Genomic DNA, 15,130 nt, shown 5'->3' with positions numbered 1-15,130 from the left:
ATGGTCTGGTTTTCTGGTGCCTTCTCACCCATCTCTCCAATGTGCTCATGCTCATTTACCCCCCACACACTGGCCACACTGTCCCCACAGTGCTTCCGGGCCAGGCCTGCTCTCAGCAAAGGCTCTTCACTTCTCTTCTGCCTGGACCATTATTCCCTTGGGTGTTAGTCTTCATCACCCTCTCCACTCCTCAAGTCTGCTCCAATCTCACCTCCTCAGTGAAGAGTACCCTGACCCACGACTATTGCTACCTGTCCTCCACCCACTAACTTCAGGATTCCTGACTTTGCTCTATTTTTCTTCTTCTTCTTTTTTTTTAAAATAACATTTCTCACATGCTAACAGGATAAGCAATTTATTATTTTTTTTCCCTTACTGTCTCCTCAACTAGGATGCAAACAGGGGTCATTGTCTACTTTGTTCACAGTTAGATCCCAAGAGGCTTGAACAGTTTTTGACACCTAATCATTATTCAACAAATATTTGTTGAGCAAAATAAATATATGAATGAATGGGTTTGAAGGAGCATCAAATGATAACTTTTTCAAAGCACCCACCTGTTTTGATTCAATCGCAACAGGAAAATGAAAACTGAATGTGTGGGGGACAGAATAAGCAGGTGCAACTAAATAAGCAGCAGAATAAGTAGTGAACTGTAAGAGTGGGGATATAAGATTAGATTATGAAAGTCCTTGAAATAAGAGAAGATAGGGTATTGACTGTATATGTAGAACGGAGTCATTACCGAAGACAGAGAACAATTTGGTCACAATAAAGCAGAATAAACTCTGTACTCAGTCTAGAAACCTTTGTAAGATGGTCTGGCAAGGTGAGTGATGACCTTCATGGCCACAGATTTTAATATAAACTAGAACATTGAATATCATCAAAGCTAAGTATTTAAAATGGTTACTTTACTCCTTGAATAACTTCTGGCATGCTAAGAAAGCAAAGACCCAGAAAATCAGGTAGGTCTGTGACTAGTCAGTTGCCTATTCTAGGACTGAAAATTTTTGAAAGTATATGATTTTTAGTGAGAGATACAAAGATTTTTTTATTTCTCTAATTCAGCCAACTGTCTCACCTTTTACCCAATCAGAATTATTATCTTCCTTGCAAGCCCCAATAAGAAAACTAGCCAATCATTTCCCCTTTCCAGTTTTCCTTTGTCTGTGTATGAGTCCATCAAAATCATGGATTCTCTCTGAGCCCCATCCTTTATACCCAATTGCCATGATTCAGTTCAAATTGTTCAGCTTTTTACTTCTCCCCACTGCTACCAGCCTAGTCCAAGCCCTCAGAAGCCTGTACCTATAATTCTGCATTAATTCACTTAATCCTCACAATGACCCCATGAAGGAAGTCCCATTTTTCAGATGAAGACTCTGGGTCACAGAGATGTTGAAAGTCAAGGGCTTGTAAGTGGAGAGCCAGGATTAGAACCCAGGGAGGCTCACTCCAGAGTCTGCTCTGAACCTCTGGGCACCCAGGGCTTTTTCAGTGACTGAATGAATGGGTGAAATTCCCCACTGGTAAAATTCCTCCCCCTCAATACGTACTATATACTCATTTCCCTAAAAGTCTATCTTAGCTAACTGCTCCACATCTTCAGCATCTAAAATGACTCTTTGGTGACTATAGTTAATAATACTGTATTGCATTTCTGAAAGGTGCTGAGAGATTAGATCTTAAAATTTCTCATAATTACACTGTAACCAGGTATGCTGACTGATGTTAACTAGACTTATTGTGTTGCTCACTTTGCAGCGTATACATGTACCAAATCACTGGGCTTCCAAGGTGGTGCTAGTGGTAAAGAACCACCTGCCAATGCAGGAAACATAAGAAATGTGGGTTCAATCACTGGGTCAGGAAGATCCCCTGGAGGAGGGCATGATAACTCACTTCAGTATTCTTGCCTGGAGAATCCCATGGACAGAGGAGCCTGGCAGGCTACAGTCCATAGGGTCACAAAGAGTCAGACACGACTGAAGCGACTCAGCACAGCCCCAAACACTGTTGTACAGCAACAACTATTATAATATTCAGTTCAGTTCCGTTCAGTCACTCAGTCATGTCTGGCTGTGACCCCATCAATCGCAGCATGCCAGGCCTCCTTGTCCATCACCAACTCCCATATCAGTTAATCCTCAATAAAAAATTAAATTGATAAAATAGATTCTCAATAACATATGGCAACAAGATTGTATCTTTCCTTATTTTCAGGGCCTTTCAAAATCTGATCACCCCGACCCCGACTCATACTGTTCACCAGTTCGTACTACACCAGCTTATTCTATTTGCTGTTCTCACAGACACCTTGCCTAGTTCTGCCTCCAGCCTGAAAAAGACTTCCTTTGTACTTTACTACCACCTAATCCTCCTTCAGGCTCCCAAAGTGCTGTCTTGCCCTGTGGCTTTTAATTACGTACCATCTTCCATGGTCATTTATATTTCTTTGTGTAGCCTTCATCGCTCACTGGGCTTCTCAAACTCACCACTATTGATACATTAGACACTTTAGACTGATGAATTCTTTGTTGTGGGGAGCCATCCTGTGTATTGCAGGATGTTTAGCAGCATCTCTGGCCACTATGTACTAGGTGCCAGCGGAAACAGCCCCATCACCCCTCTAATACCCACCTCGCCCTCACAAGTGTGAACACCACAATATTTATCGGCATTGTCAGATGTCCGCTGAGGGCAAAAATCACCCTTTGTTAAGAACAATTGAGCTAGATTGTAAGCTCTTCATTTTCAGGGTCTGAGTTGCATGCTCTTTTGTCTTGTCCGTAACATCCAGATCAGAGGCTCGTTTAGAACAAGAACTCAATAGGTAACTCTACTTCTGCTGCTTGCTTCTTCGTGGGCAGTGCCGCTATCAGCTAGGAATATCTTTGCAAGGATCGCAAAGGGAAGGGGAGATACACGGCTCTGCCTCTGGAACTTCTGTCCTCTGAGCAGATCTGGAGGTCTCCTGTTGTATAAGCGAAACTGTTCCTTCCAAATAGAGGCTTGCAAACACACACCAGGTGGCTGCCTCTTCTTGGAAGGATGCTCGCTTTCCCCGAATCCTGTGACTCCCTGTCCCAGCCTCATGGTAAAGTGCTTTTTGGAGTTCCTTTCTTAGGGGCAGTTATCACTGAGCTTGGGGCCATAGGGAGTAGGTCCACACTCACAGGGAAAGGCTAAGCCACCTCCACACATCTCTTCCGTCCGCTTGGCTCTGTAGGAGAGCTCTAGTGAGCCTAGGTCTGTCAGGAAAATTCTTGGCTTTGATGGGAACATACCCTGTGTGTGAACCTGTATACCCGACATAGGGGCCACAGGGTGCCTGTTTCGCTCGAGTGGGCCCTGAAGCAGTGCAGCCTAGCAAGAGGTTGAAAATCCGTCCAATTGCTATTTTCTTACCTCTGACAGAGCTAGCTTTGCTCTACCTTTTGGCAGTGTGGAGAGAAGAGGGCCCAACCCCCTGCCCAAGGGGACATAGGTCCTACTCCAAGAGGAAAGGCCCCTTGAGGAGCTGAGCCCAGGAAGGCACCCAGTCATGTCCAACACACTCCCGCTGCTTGCTTCTTCATGGGCAGTACCGCTATCACTAGGAATGTCTTTGGAGGATCGCAAAGGGAAGAGGCGATACATGCCCCTGCCTCCAGAACTTCGGTCCTCTGAGCAGATCTGGAGGTCTCCTGTTGTATATGCGAAACTATTCCTTCCAAATAGAGGCTTGCATACACACGCCGGGTGGCTGCCTCTTCTTCCCCAAAGGAGGCTTGCTTTCCCCAAAGGAGGCTCACTTTCCCGAATCCTGGAAACTCCCTGTCCCAGCCTTCTTGAAAAGTGCTTCTTGGAGTTCCTTTCTTAGGGGCAGTTATCCCTGAGCTTGGGGCCATAGGGAGTAGCCCCACACTCACAGGGAAAAGCAGAGCCACCTCCACACATCTCTTCCATCTGCTTTGCTGTATAGGAGAGCTCTAGTGAGCCTAGATCTGTCAGGAAAATTCTTGGCTTTTATGGGAACACACGCAGTGTGTGAACCTGCATACCCAAACTAGGGGCCACAGGGAGCCTGTTTTTGCTCGAGTGGGCCCTAAAGTGGTTCAGCCTAGCAACAGCTTGAAAATCCATCCAATTGCTCTTTTCTTGATTCTGAGAGAGCTAGATTTGCTCCACCCATCAGCAGTGTGGAGGGAAGAGGGCCCAACCCCCTGCCCAAGGGTACATGGGGCCTACTTTGAGATGAAAGGCCCCTTGAGGAGCTGAGCCCAGGAAGGCACCCAGTCATGTCACACTCCCGCTGCTTGCTTCTTCAAGGGCAGTACCGTTATCAGCTAGGAATGTCTTTGGAGGATTGCAAAGGGAAGGGACGACACATGCCCCTGCCTCCGGAACTTCGGCCCTCTGAGCAGATCTGGAGGTCTACCATTGTATAAGCGAAACTGTTCCTTCCAAATAGAGGCTTGAAACACATGCCAGGTGGCTGCCTCCTCTTCCCCGAAGGAGGCTCGCGTTCCCCACATCCTGCGAACTCCCTTTCCCAGCCTCCTGGTAAAGCATTTCTTGGAGGTCATTTCTCAGGGGCAGTTTCCCCTGAGGCCGGGGCCATAGGGAGTAGCCCCAGGCTCACAGGGAAAGGCAGAGCCACCTCCACACATCTGTTCTGCCCCCTTTGCTCTGTGAAAGAGCTCTAGTGAGCCTAGGACTGTCAGGAAAATTCTTGGCTCCTATGGGGATACACCCTGTCTGTGAATCTGCATCCCAGACCAAGGGGCCACAGGGCGCCTCTTTCCCTCGGGGGCGCTGGAAGTGGTGCGGCCTAGCAATAGCTAGTGAGCCTAGGTTTGTCTGGAACATTCCTGGATTCTGCAGGAAAATCACCCTATGTGTGCCCCTTTGCACCAGGCCTAGGGGCCGAAATTCACATTTCTCTCCCAGGGAGCCCTAACGCAGTGTGACCTAGCAACTGCTTGAAAATCCATCCCATTGCTGTTTTCCTCCTTCTGACAGAGCTAGCTTTGCTCCTCGCTTTGGGATATCTCAAGCAAGGGGCCGGTCCATAACTCCTCGCCTGGGGCCCATTGGATGTGCAAGGTGCCCTCGACCCGGTGACCCCAGCATGGCACCCGCCCCCCTCAGACACACTCCCGCAGCCTTCTTCCTCATGGGCAGCACCTCTCTGACCCAGGAATGTGTTTGCAAGGCTCGGAATGTGCAGGGAGACACATGGCCCTGACTCTGGAATTGAGGTCCTCGAAGCAGGCCTGCAGGTCTGACGTCTGAGAAGCAAAACACTTGCTGCAAGATAGAGGCCTGAAAACACACTCTCTGCGGATGCCTTTCCTTCCTCCAAAGAAGGTAGCTATCCCAGTCTCCTACATGCTGAGTGTCACACAGCTGGAATGCGCTTGCATGGAGGTCATGATTAGTGGCAACGGCCCCTGAGGCCCTGTGCCTGGGTAGGGCTCCCACACTCACAGGCAAATCAAAGCAACTTCCAAATGAGGCAGCTCTTCGCATCAAGTGGCCAAGTATTGGAGTTTCAGGTTCAATATTAGTCTTTCCAATGTATATTCAGACCTGATTTCCTTTAGGATGGAGTGGTTGGGTCTCCTTGTAGTCTAAGCAACCTTCGAGCATCTTTTTCAACATCACAGTTCAAAAGCATCAAATCTTCGGCTGTCAACTTTCTTTATAGTCCATCTTTCATATCCATACATGACATATGGAAAAACATAGCCTTGACTAGACAGATCTTTGTTGGCAAAGCAACGTCTCAGCTTTTTAACATGCTGTCTAGCTTGGTCATCACTTTCCTTCTAAGTCGTAAGCATCTTTTAATTTCATGGCTGCAGTCACCATCTGCAGTGATTTCCAAGTCCCCCAAAATAAAGTCTGCCACTGTTTCCGCTGTTTTCCCATCTGTTTGTCATGAAGTGATGAGACTGGATGCAATGATCTTAGTTATCTGAATGCTGAGCTTTAAGCTAACTTTTTCACTTTCCTCTTTCACTTTTATCAAGAGGCTCTTTAGTTCTTCTTCACTTTCTGCCAAAGGGTGGTGTCATCTGCATATCTGAGGTTACTGATATTTCTCCCAACAATCTTGATTCCAGCTTGTGCTTCATCTAGCCCAGCGTTTTTCACGATGTACTCTGCCTATAAGTTAAATAAGCATGGTGCCAATATACAGCCTTGAGATATTCCTTTTCCTATTTGGAACCAGTCTGTTGTTCCAGGTCCAGTTCTAACTGTTTCTTCCTGACCTGCATACAGATTTCTCAAGAGGCAGGTCAGGTGGTCTGGTATTGCCATGTCTTTCAGAATTTTCCACAATTCATTGTGATCCACACAGTCAAAGGCTTTGGCATAGTCAATACAGCAGAAATAAGTGTTTTTCTGGCACTCTCTTGCTTTTTCAATGATTCAGTGGATGTTGGCAATTTGATCTCTGGTTCCTCTGTCTTTTCTAAATCCATTTTGAACATTTGGAAGTTCATGGTTGACGTATTGCTGAAGCCTGGCTTGAAGAATTTTGAGCATTACTTTACTAGCATGTGAGATGAGTCCAACTGTGCAGCAGTTTGAACATTCTTTGTCATTGCCTTTCTTTGGGACTGGAATGAAAACTGACCTAACAACCTAGATGTTTTCAATTGCATATGCTAAAAGAACTGGCTTTGCAGTTTCCAAGGAAAAAGTTTCATTTTAACCAATTTTCTCTGAAGTCCAAGGAATATCATGGCCATCCTGCATCAAAACGTCATCTTTCCTTTATGTAGTCATAATTTCATGCCTAAATTATAGACCGACTCATGCTCAAATTGACTCTGATATCAGGAATAGATCAGCTGATAAAAAGCTTGGATTGTCCCTCTGGAAGGAAGGGAGACCTTGGTCCCATGAGAAGAATCTGAGGGCTTAAGGGAATTTGCAGGAGTGGGGAAAGCTTGGTCCATCCTACATGTACCATAATCTTAAATAATGCTTATTTACTTTACCAAAGTAAAAAACAGATGATAAAAACAAATATAAATCACTGAAAGGTAAAGAAATTCATCTGTGATTGAAAGCTGCATTCTAAGAAAACTTTGTTCTCTTAACCTAGAGAGGAGACTAAATTCCAGTCTGGTACCAGCTTACCAGATAACAAACAAAAAAATTGTTTACAGGTAAGCTTAGAAAAGTCTTTTCCATATATCTTGAAGTAGCAGTATTTTTGCAAAGGCATCAGTGTGAAACCATAGAAGGCATGTTTAAAACCTGATTAGATAGAAATTGACAAAGTAGTCTGGTCACTGCTATGACTTGAAACACTGTAATATGATAACTAGAATTATAACTGACAACATTTTACCAGGACATACCAGGTTTTCATGGATGTCACATAATTTCTAGGACACCTCTATTAGTAACTGAAGGAGTCTTTGGGCCTAGAAAAGAAAACAACAGTCTCAAAGGCCCTTGTTGAATCGTCAGACTTCAGAGAAAATAAAACCCAACTTTAGGTCCCACCCTGAGGCTCCAGGCCGTTTGTAGCTATCTGGGACTTAGCACCCCCTGCCCAGGGGACTTATCACCCCCTGCCCAACTACAAATGCCATCTCTCTCTCCTTCTTTTCTGCCTCAGCCCAAACTATACCTTATAGTAACATTCACCATACAATATAACTTGGGAAGATTCATCACTCCTTCTGATGAACTCAGGTTGTTTAATACCTCTCGTTGGGAGTTCTCAGGGACCCTTTGAAGCATCCCGAAGTTAGCTAGAAGTCAATTATTTAGGAAGGTTTGTTCATAAATATCAAAAGGGTTTTTAACAGTCAGGTAGGATCAAATAAGTCGCCAAAGTTAACAAAAGATTTCAAAGGTAAACCTAGAACAGATCACTTAAGAGGTAAAATCCATTAGCAAAGGCAGTTCAACATCTCAAGAAAACTTGTACTAAGCACAAAACTCTTTTCTGGGGGTCCACTTTCTATAAAACCTCTTTATCCCATTCCGTACCCATTCCTTTGCTTCTCCCATCCTGAAACCCACCTGTAAGTCAGAACTACATCATTTTCCTTCATCAAATGTGATTTCATTCCTCATACATTCTTTAATAACAAGTTGTATATTTTCCTTAAGCAACAAAGAACTGACTTATACTGGCATTCTGTAGATTGGTGAACACACGTATCAGTGATAATATATTTTAAAAAAATTGCTTTCTTACACTGAATGTCTCAGGATGGCACCAGACACTATTCATGGATAGTCAAAAATTTCTTTAGTTTCTGTGTAAGAGGAAGGTCCTGTCAAGTAGCGGATGTTTCAGAACCTTAATTTATTAGGAAATGACCTAGCTATTCAATACACTGTCATCACTTAGTTTAGCACAATGATAGAGACTCAGGTAACCAAAATCTGGAGAAACTATTGTAAGTTCAGTTCAGTTCAGTTGCTCAGTCGTGTCTGACTCTTTGTGACCCGGTAGACTGCAGGATGCCAGGCTTCCCTGTCCATCACCAACTCCAGGGCTTGATCAAACTCATGTCCATCGAGTCAGTGATGCATCCAACCATCTTATCCTCTGTCATCCCCTTCTCCTCTGCCTTCAATCGAGACTATTATAGACAGATATTTTAGAGTATAATTATTGTTAATAGTTTATCTAAAAGCTCATATCACATTTACATTTTTTAGGAGTTTTTTTGTTGTTGTTTTTAGAGGTACTTTCTTTGTTGACAAGCTTGTGACAAGTATAACAAGTATAACAAGTATAACAGCAATTTGTAACTTATAATAAACCTGGGCACTGTGAATTTTGTGCTTACTGCTAATGACTCTTAGACATGTCTATACTAGAGTAGCGAAAAAAATACTAGATATTTAATATTGACTGTTTCCCAGTTGATATGAATCTGAAATACATTTAGGTAAATTTTTTCTTGTATTTACAACTGTTTGACTTGTAAGGGCTTCCTTTTCTTTAGACCATTTAAATAAAAACTCACAACTTCAGCAATATTATAAAAAAAAGAAGACTCACACTGAAAGTGAAAGTGAAGTCGCTCAGTCGTGTCCAACTCTTTGGGACCCCATGGACTGTAGCCCACCAGACTCCTCTGTCCATGGGATTCTCCAGGGAAGACTACTGGAGTGGGTTGCCATTTCCTTCTCCAGGGAATCTTCCTGACCCAGGGATTGAACCCAGGTCTCCCGCATTGCAGACAGGCGCTTTAACCTCTGAGCCACCAGGGAAGCCTGACTCACACTGAGACATAAACATAAATCCAGACAGACAGACAGAGATCTTCTAGTTTTCTGCCTGAGATTTAAAATATTTCTTTGAGCCCCCCCCTTTTTTGGGGGGGGGGGCAAGAATACTGGAGTGGGTTACCATTCCCTTCTCCAGAAGATCTTCCCGACCCAGGGATTGAACCCCGGTCTCCTGCCTTGTAGTCAGATGCTTTACCGTCTGAACTAGGGTAGTCTTTCAAGGATGTGGAAAGGGTTCACTTCAATCTTTGCCCTAGGCAGGCCTTTGTTGTAACAAGCTAATTGTTTTGAATTGCATATGCAAAAGAAGCAGCTTTACCATTTCCAAGAAGAAAAAATTTTCTTTGTAACCAATTTCCTCTGGTTCTATAGAATATCCTGGCCGTCCTAGGTCAGGTCATCTTTCCTGTCTGTAGTTATAGTTTTATCACTGAATTATAGACGGATCAGCTGATAAACAGCTTGGATTGTCTCTGTGGGGTGGATTTGCTTGCCATTGTGCTTCACCTGGCGGCAATAGCGAGGCCCGCGCGCCTCTCCCGGAAGTAGGCGTGGGGGCGGGGCGCACCTGGGCGGCGCGTCAGGGGCGGGGGTCCCAGCTGCGCTCTCAGGGCTCGCCATTGCGGCTGGGAACGCCCATTTCGTGGGCTCCTGGGTCCCCGTAAAGATCGGCATCCAGTGGCGGAGCGGAGGGGTGCCGACCACAGGTAAGGGAACTGGGGCTCGGTGGCGCAGGGAACCACGCATTCCGCCCTCTCTGTTGGCACGGTCTTGGAGTCCTCTAACCTGGCGGTGGCAGAAAGGCCTCGCCTTGGGGTCAAGGCCTTTACCGCTTTACCCCTTCGCATAAAGCTCAGACCCGCGGCGGTTTTCCCAAGCAGCCTAGTGCCTGCTGGAAGTCCAAGGGATTTATCCTGCCTGGTGATTTCACCTGCTGGGACTCCACAACCCTTACTCTGGCTGGCCCAGCCCAGCGGGCCCTTGACCACATGCTGGGATGGGAAAGGGAAGGGTCCTAGAAACTTAGTAGGGTGCATGGATTTAAAAACCTGGTGGCCACCCAGTCAGGAAAGAAGGGAGGAGGGCACCTTGCTGCCCTTTCATGGGGGAATCTGTGGCTGTCCTGCTGAGAGGGGACCTTTCCAATGGGACCCTGTGCAATAAGTTTGGTGTTTTGGAACTGAATTATTAGAACGTGTAAAAATTTTAAATTATGTGGTACTTTAATTTAAAAAAAAAAAGCTCCAAGTTTTTTGCAAATTGAGGTCTAAAATTGAAGGCCTATTTTCCTTCCACTGTGGCATTCTATGAAGAAATGTGCATTTTTTAAAGAAAAGAGTCAGAAAAGTGAGGGAAACAGAAAAGCCAGAGGTGCCCCTGTAGTTTGGCGAAGGCCTTAGGAGCTCACTTGTAAATGCTGCTGGCCGTCGGGAGGCAGTCTCTTCCTGTGGCTGGTGGGCACAGAACTCTGCAGGCTTGTCCTTTGCATGGATGTTCTTGTTTGTGGAAATCCAGCTCAGAGCCATATCCTGAAGTGTAAGAATTTCCCAGACTAGACCCCTAGGCAAATCCCGCAGGGCCAGGGCCTCCTTCCTTCATTGTATTTGTCTGTTTGACTGAAAACCAGCAATGACATATTTTTCTTTCAATCTGGTCTATCATCCAGGCCTTGGAGTAATATTTCCCTCCCCCTCAATAGGCTTGGGTTCCAGGGATGAATTATCATCAGTTGTCCATGATTTTGCAGATGAGGAAACTGAGAGCCAGAGAGGGTGGAGGACTGTCCAAGGGAGAATGGGAAATCCTTCCAGGAACCCTGGCTCCTGGGTTTTTAATGCGCTTTCTACACAGCATGGCCATTAATTGGCAAGTGTTGACATTGAGAATAAACTGTTGGTGGAAATGTGAAAGGCTTTTTGAAAGAATGTGCCTACCAGCTGTGCATCTTATGGAGTATTTTCATTATACTCCCCAACCTTTGGGAAGTGCTGGGCACAGGGCAGATGCTTCATCATTTTTATTGAATAAGTTCAATGTCACATAATTATATCCACAGTGTCAGCAACACTATGAGGTATATTAGAACAGTGATTGTTACAGTTGGTACTTCACAGATCAGTAAAGAAAGACAACTTTTTATTAGAAAGACTGTAAGAGAATTGCTAAGTTTATCCCACAAGGATGTTTAAAAAAATGAAACACATCTCTCTGATCATCACCAAGGCTATCGGAGGTCTGTTGAGGACCCCATGCAAGGGAGGGTCTACTTCTTGGGACACCCCTGCTTCAGCATCTCCCTAAGCCAGCAACCTGGGACAGCTGAGTACACTTGAAGTTCCTTCCTTGACCTCGGGAGTTTTTTTGGAAGACAGTTTTTTGACAGACAGGGGTGGGGGAAGGTTTTGGGATGTTTCAAGTGCAGTCCATTTATTGTGCACTCTATTTCTCTTTCTGTTCCCTGGTGGCTCCGTTGGTAAAGAGTCTGCTTGCAATGTGGGAGACCTGGGTTCAATCCCTGGGTCTGGAAGGTCTCCTGGAGAAGGAAATGACAGCCCACTCCAGTATTCTTGCCTGAAGAATTCAATGGACTGAGGAGCCTGGTGGGCTACAAAGGGTTGGACATGGCTGAGTGACTGAGCACACTTATTTCTATTATTATTTCATCAGCTCCGCCTTAGATCCTAGAGGTTGGGGGGCCCTGATTTAGTTCCCTCTTTCATCTTCTACACAGCTCCAGCCTGTTTCCTTCTCCTCTTCCACCCGCAGAACTACCTGCCGGGCTTCTCTGAGTGTGACTAAGAGTCTCCTTCCCTCACTTCCTTTCCTCTGAGTCCCTTCTCCTAACTGGGTTTCCCTGATCTCCACTTAGGCACTTTTGCCCCAGGTGGTGCTAGTGGTAAAGAACCTACCTGCCAATGCAGGAATCCGATCCCTGGGTTGGGAAGATCCCCTGGAGGAGGGCACGGCAACCCACTCCAGTATTCCTGCCTGGAAAATTCCCATGGATAGAGGAGCCTGGCAGGCTCTGACAGTCGTATGTGACTGAAGCGACTTAGCACAGCACACCAGAGGACCTTTGAACTGCAGACTCATGTGAATCTTTTGGCTCCCTGGAGTCCCTTGTCATTCCACATGTATGTTTGGGTCAGCTTGCGTATTGCTTCCTAAAGGCCCTGAGAGGGTAACAGGTAGGAAGGCCAGGGGTCTCCAGATAGAGGGAATAGGCTGCAAGTGTCAGACTTTTTTTTTTTTTTTAAATCTCTCTTAAGCAGCCTGGAAATAGATGGGGAGAGAGTGGAAACAGTGTCAGACTTTATTTTTTGGGGCTCCAAAATCACTGCAGATGGTGAGTGTAGCCATGAAATTAAAAGACGCCTACTCCTTGGAAGGAAAGTTATGACCAACCTAGATAGCATATTAAAAAGCAGAGACATTACTTTGCCAACAAAGGTCTGTCTGGTCAAGGCTATGGTTTTTCCAGTGGTCATGTATGGATGTGAGAGTTGGACTGTGAAGAAAGCTGAGCGCCGAAAAATTGATGCTTTTGAACTGTGGTATTGGAGAAGACTTTGAGAGTCCCTTGGACTGCAAGGAGATCCAACCAGTCCATCGTCAAGGAGATCAGTCCTGGGTGTTCATTGGAAGGATTGATGCTGAAGCTGAAACTCCAGTACTTTGGCCTCCTCATGCAAAGAGTTGACTCATTGGAAAAGACCCTGATGCTGGGAGGGATTGGGGGCAGGAGGAGAAGGGGACGAAAGAGGATGAGATGGCTGGATGGCATCATCGACTCGATGGGCATGAATTTGAGTAAACTCCGGGAGTTGGTGATAGACAGAGAAGCCTGGCGTGCTGCAATTCATGGGGTCGCAAAGAGTTGGACATGACTGAGTGACTGAACTGAACTGAACTAAGCAGCCTGAAGAAACAAACTGGTGTTATATTTTTTCCCCTTCTCCATACAAATTTAAAAGGTTTCTCTTAAAATTCTGTGTTGCCATGACAACTCCTGGCTCCATCTGAACTTAACTCTTCTCAAACTTAGAGCTAAGCAATGCATTTTTTCTTAAGGTAATGTGTGTCTTAAGCTATGTTAATATACTATGTATTTCTGCTAGATTCTATCTTCAGATCGGTTCCCCCTAAAGGCTCAGAACTGACTTGACAAACCAGTATGTTTGACTCATACCTTGTTCTCCTAATCTATGTTAATGAAATGATACATTTGTTTGGAAATCTGCTGTTCTTCAAGATTCATGTCAATCATTTTATGGCCCAGGATGACTCACCTGCTGCCAATGTTATCTCAGTGCATGCTGTGGGTGAGGGGCCTGGTGCCATTCTCTGAGACATTGCCTTTCTTTCATTAGCAGACTGCTAGTGGCTGCCTGGAAAATCCCATGGACGGAGGAGCCTGGTGGGCTGCAGTCCATGGGGTCTCTAAGAGTCGGACACGACTGAGTGACTTCACTTTCACTTTTCACTTTCATGCATTGGAGAAGAAAATGGCAACCCACTCCAGTGTTCTTGCCTGGAGAATCCCAGGGACGGGGGAGCTGGTGGGTTGACGTCTATGGTGTCACACAGAGTCGGACTTGACTGAAGTGACTTAGCAGCAGCAGCAGTGGCTGTATAAAATCTGGCTAAAGACTAACAGGGGATACTCTTACTGCCCCTGTCTGATGTCTATGTCAGCAGCTTTCTCTATCTCTTTTATACTTTAATAAAACTTTATGACACAAAAGCTCTGAGCGATCAAGCTTTGTCAACTGGCCCTGGATTGAATTCTTCCCTGGAGGCCAAGGGTCCTGGTGCCTTTTGTGGTTCAACAACGACCTTTCAGCCTTTTGTAATTCACATTGAATCTTCATTTCAGATTGAAGATGCATTCCATGGTATTGCCATCTCAAGTCTTTCCATCGCTATGGAATATGTGTACATGTATTTAGGACATTTTTCAGCCATCGTGTATAATTTCTGGTGTGCCAGTCTTGTCATCCTCATTACATCCATGGCAAAGTATTTTATTAATGCTGACAATATTGAAAGGGAATTGTTTTTTTAAATTCCTTTTCAGGCTGTTATTTGCTAGTGTATACAGATAAAAGTGTGTAATCATTCATTTTTATCAGTTTGGACAGCTTGATAGTTGTCTTTACTTTCTTATAATTTAAGATTACCCTGGCTTATGTATTTACTGTCTCACCCCTAGTCTCAGTCATTTCTTCAAAGAACTTGTGTCCTTTTTTTTTTTAACATTGAATTATTTTTGACTATGCTGAGTCTTTGTTGCTAGGTGTCTGGTTGTAGTGAGCAGAGGCTACCCTCTAGCTGCCGTGCCATGGCCTCTCATTGCAGCGCTTTCTCTGGTTGCAGAACTTGGGCTCTGGAGCATGCAAGCCTCAATAGTTGTACGGGGGCTTAGTTGCCCCCGGGCATGTGGACTCTTCTAGGACCAGGGATTGAACCTGTGTTACCTGTATTAGTAGGCACCACCAGACCACCACGGACATTTCCTGTTCCCTTTCATTAGAGAATGATATTTAAAACATACATGTAGGAGCTAAATATGCTCAGCTGACAATACATGGAAATATTTACATGTATTCCAGCTTACCTTTGAACATATTCAGTTAAAGGTAATTTGTGATGATGTCTCCATAGATACTGTAACCTTTCCTTTTGTTTATCTGTAACTTCCCATTCCAATGGTAAGATACCTGGCTTCCACCACTTGTCATGTATAGAATTCAGTGCTTGTCCCATGTGGTTACTGAAAAAACTGTCAGACTGTCTTCCAAAGGGGGCTGTGCATGCATCCCACCAGTATCTTGAGTATGTTTCTGTAGGTGAGTTTACTATCAAAATA

This window comes from Odocoileus virginianus, chromosome 21, assembly GCF_023699985.2.
Source record: "Odocoileus virginianus isolate 20LAN1187 ecotype Illinois chromosome 21, Ovbor_1.2, whole genome shotgun sequence".
NCBI classification, from domain to species: domain Eukaryota; kingdom Metazoa; phylum Chordata; class Mammalia; order Artiodactyla; family Cervidae; genus Odocoileus; species Odocoileus virginianus.
The sequence above is the reverse complement of the archived record's forward strand: the minus strand, read 5'-3'. Positions refer to the sequence as shown.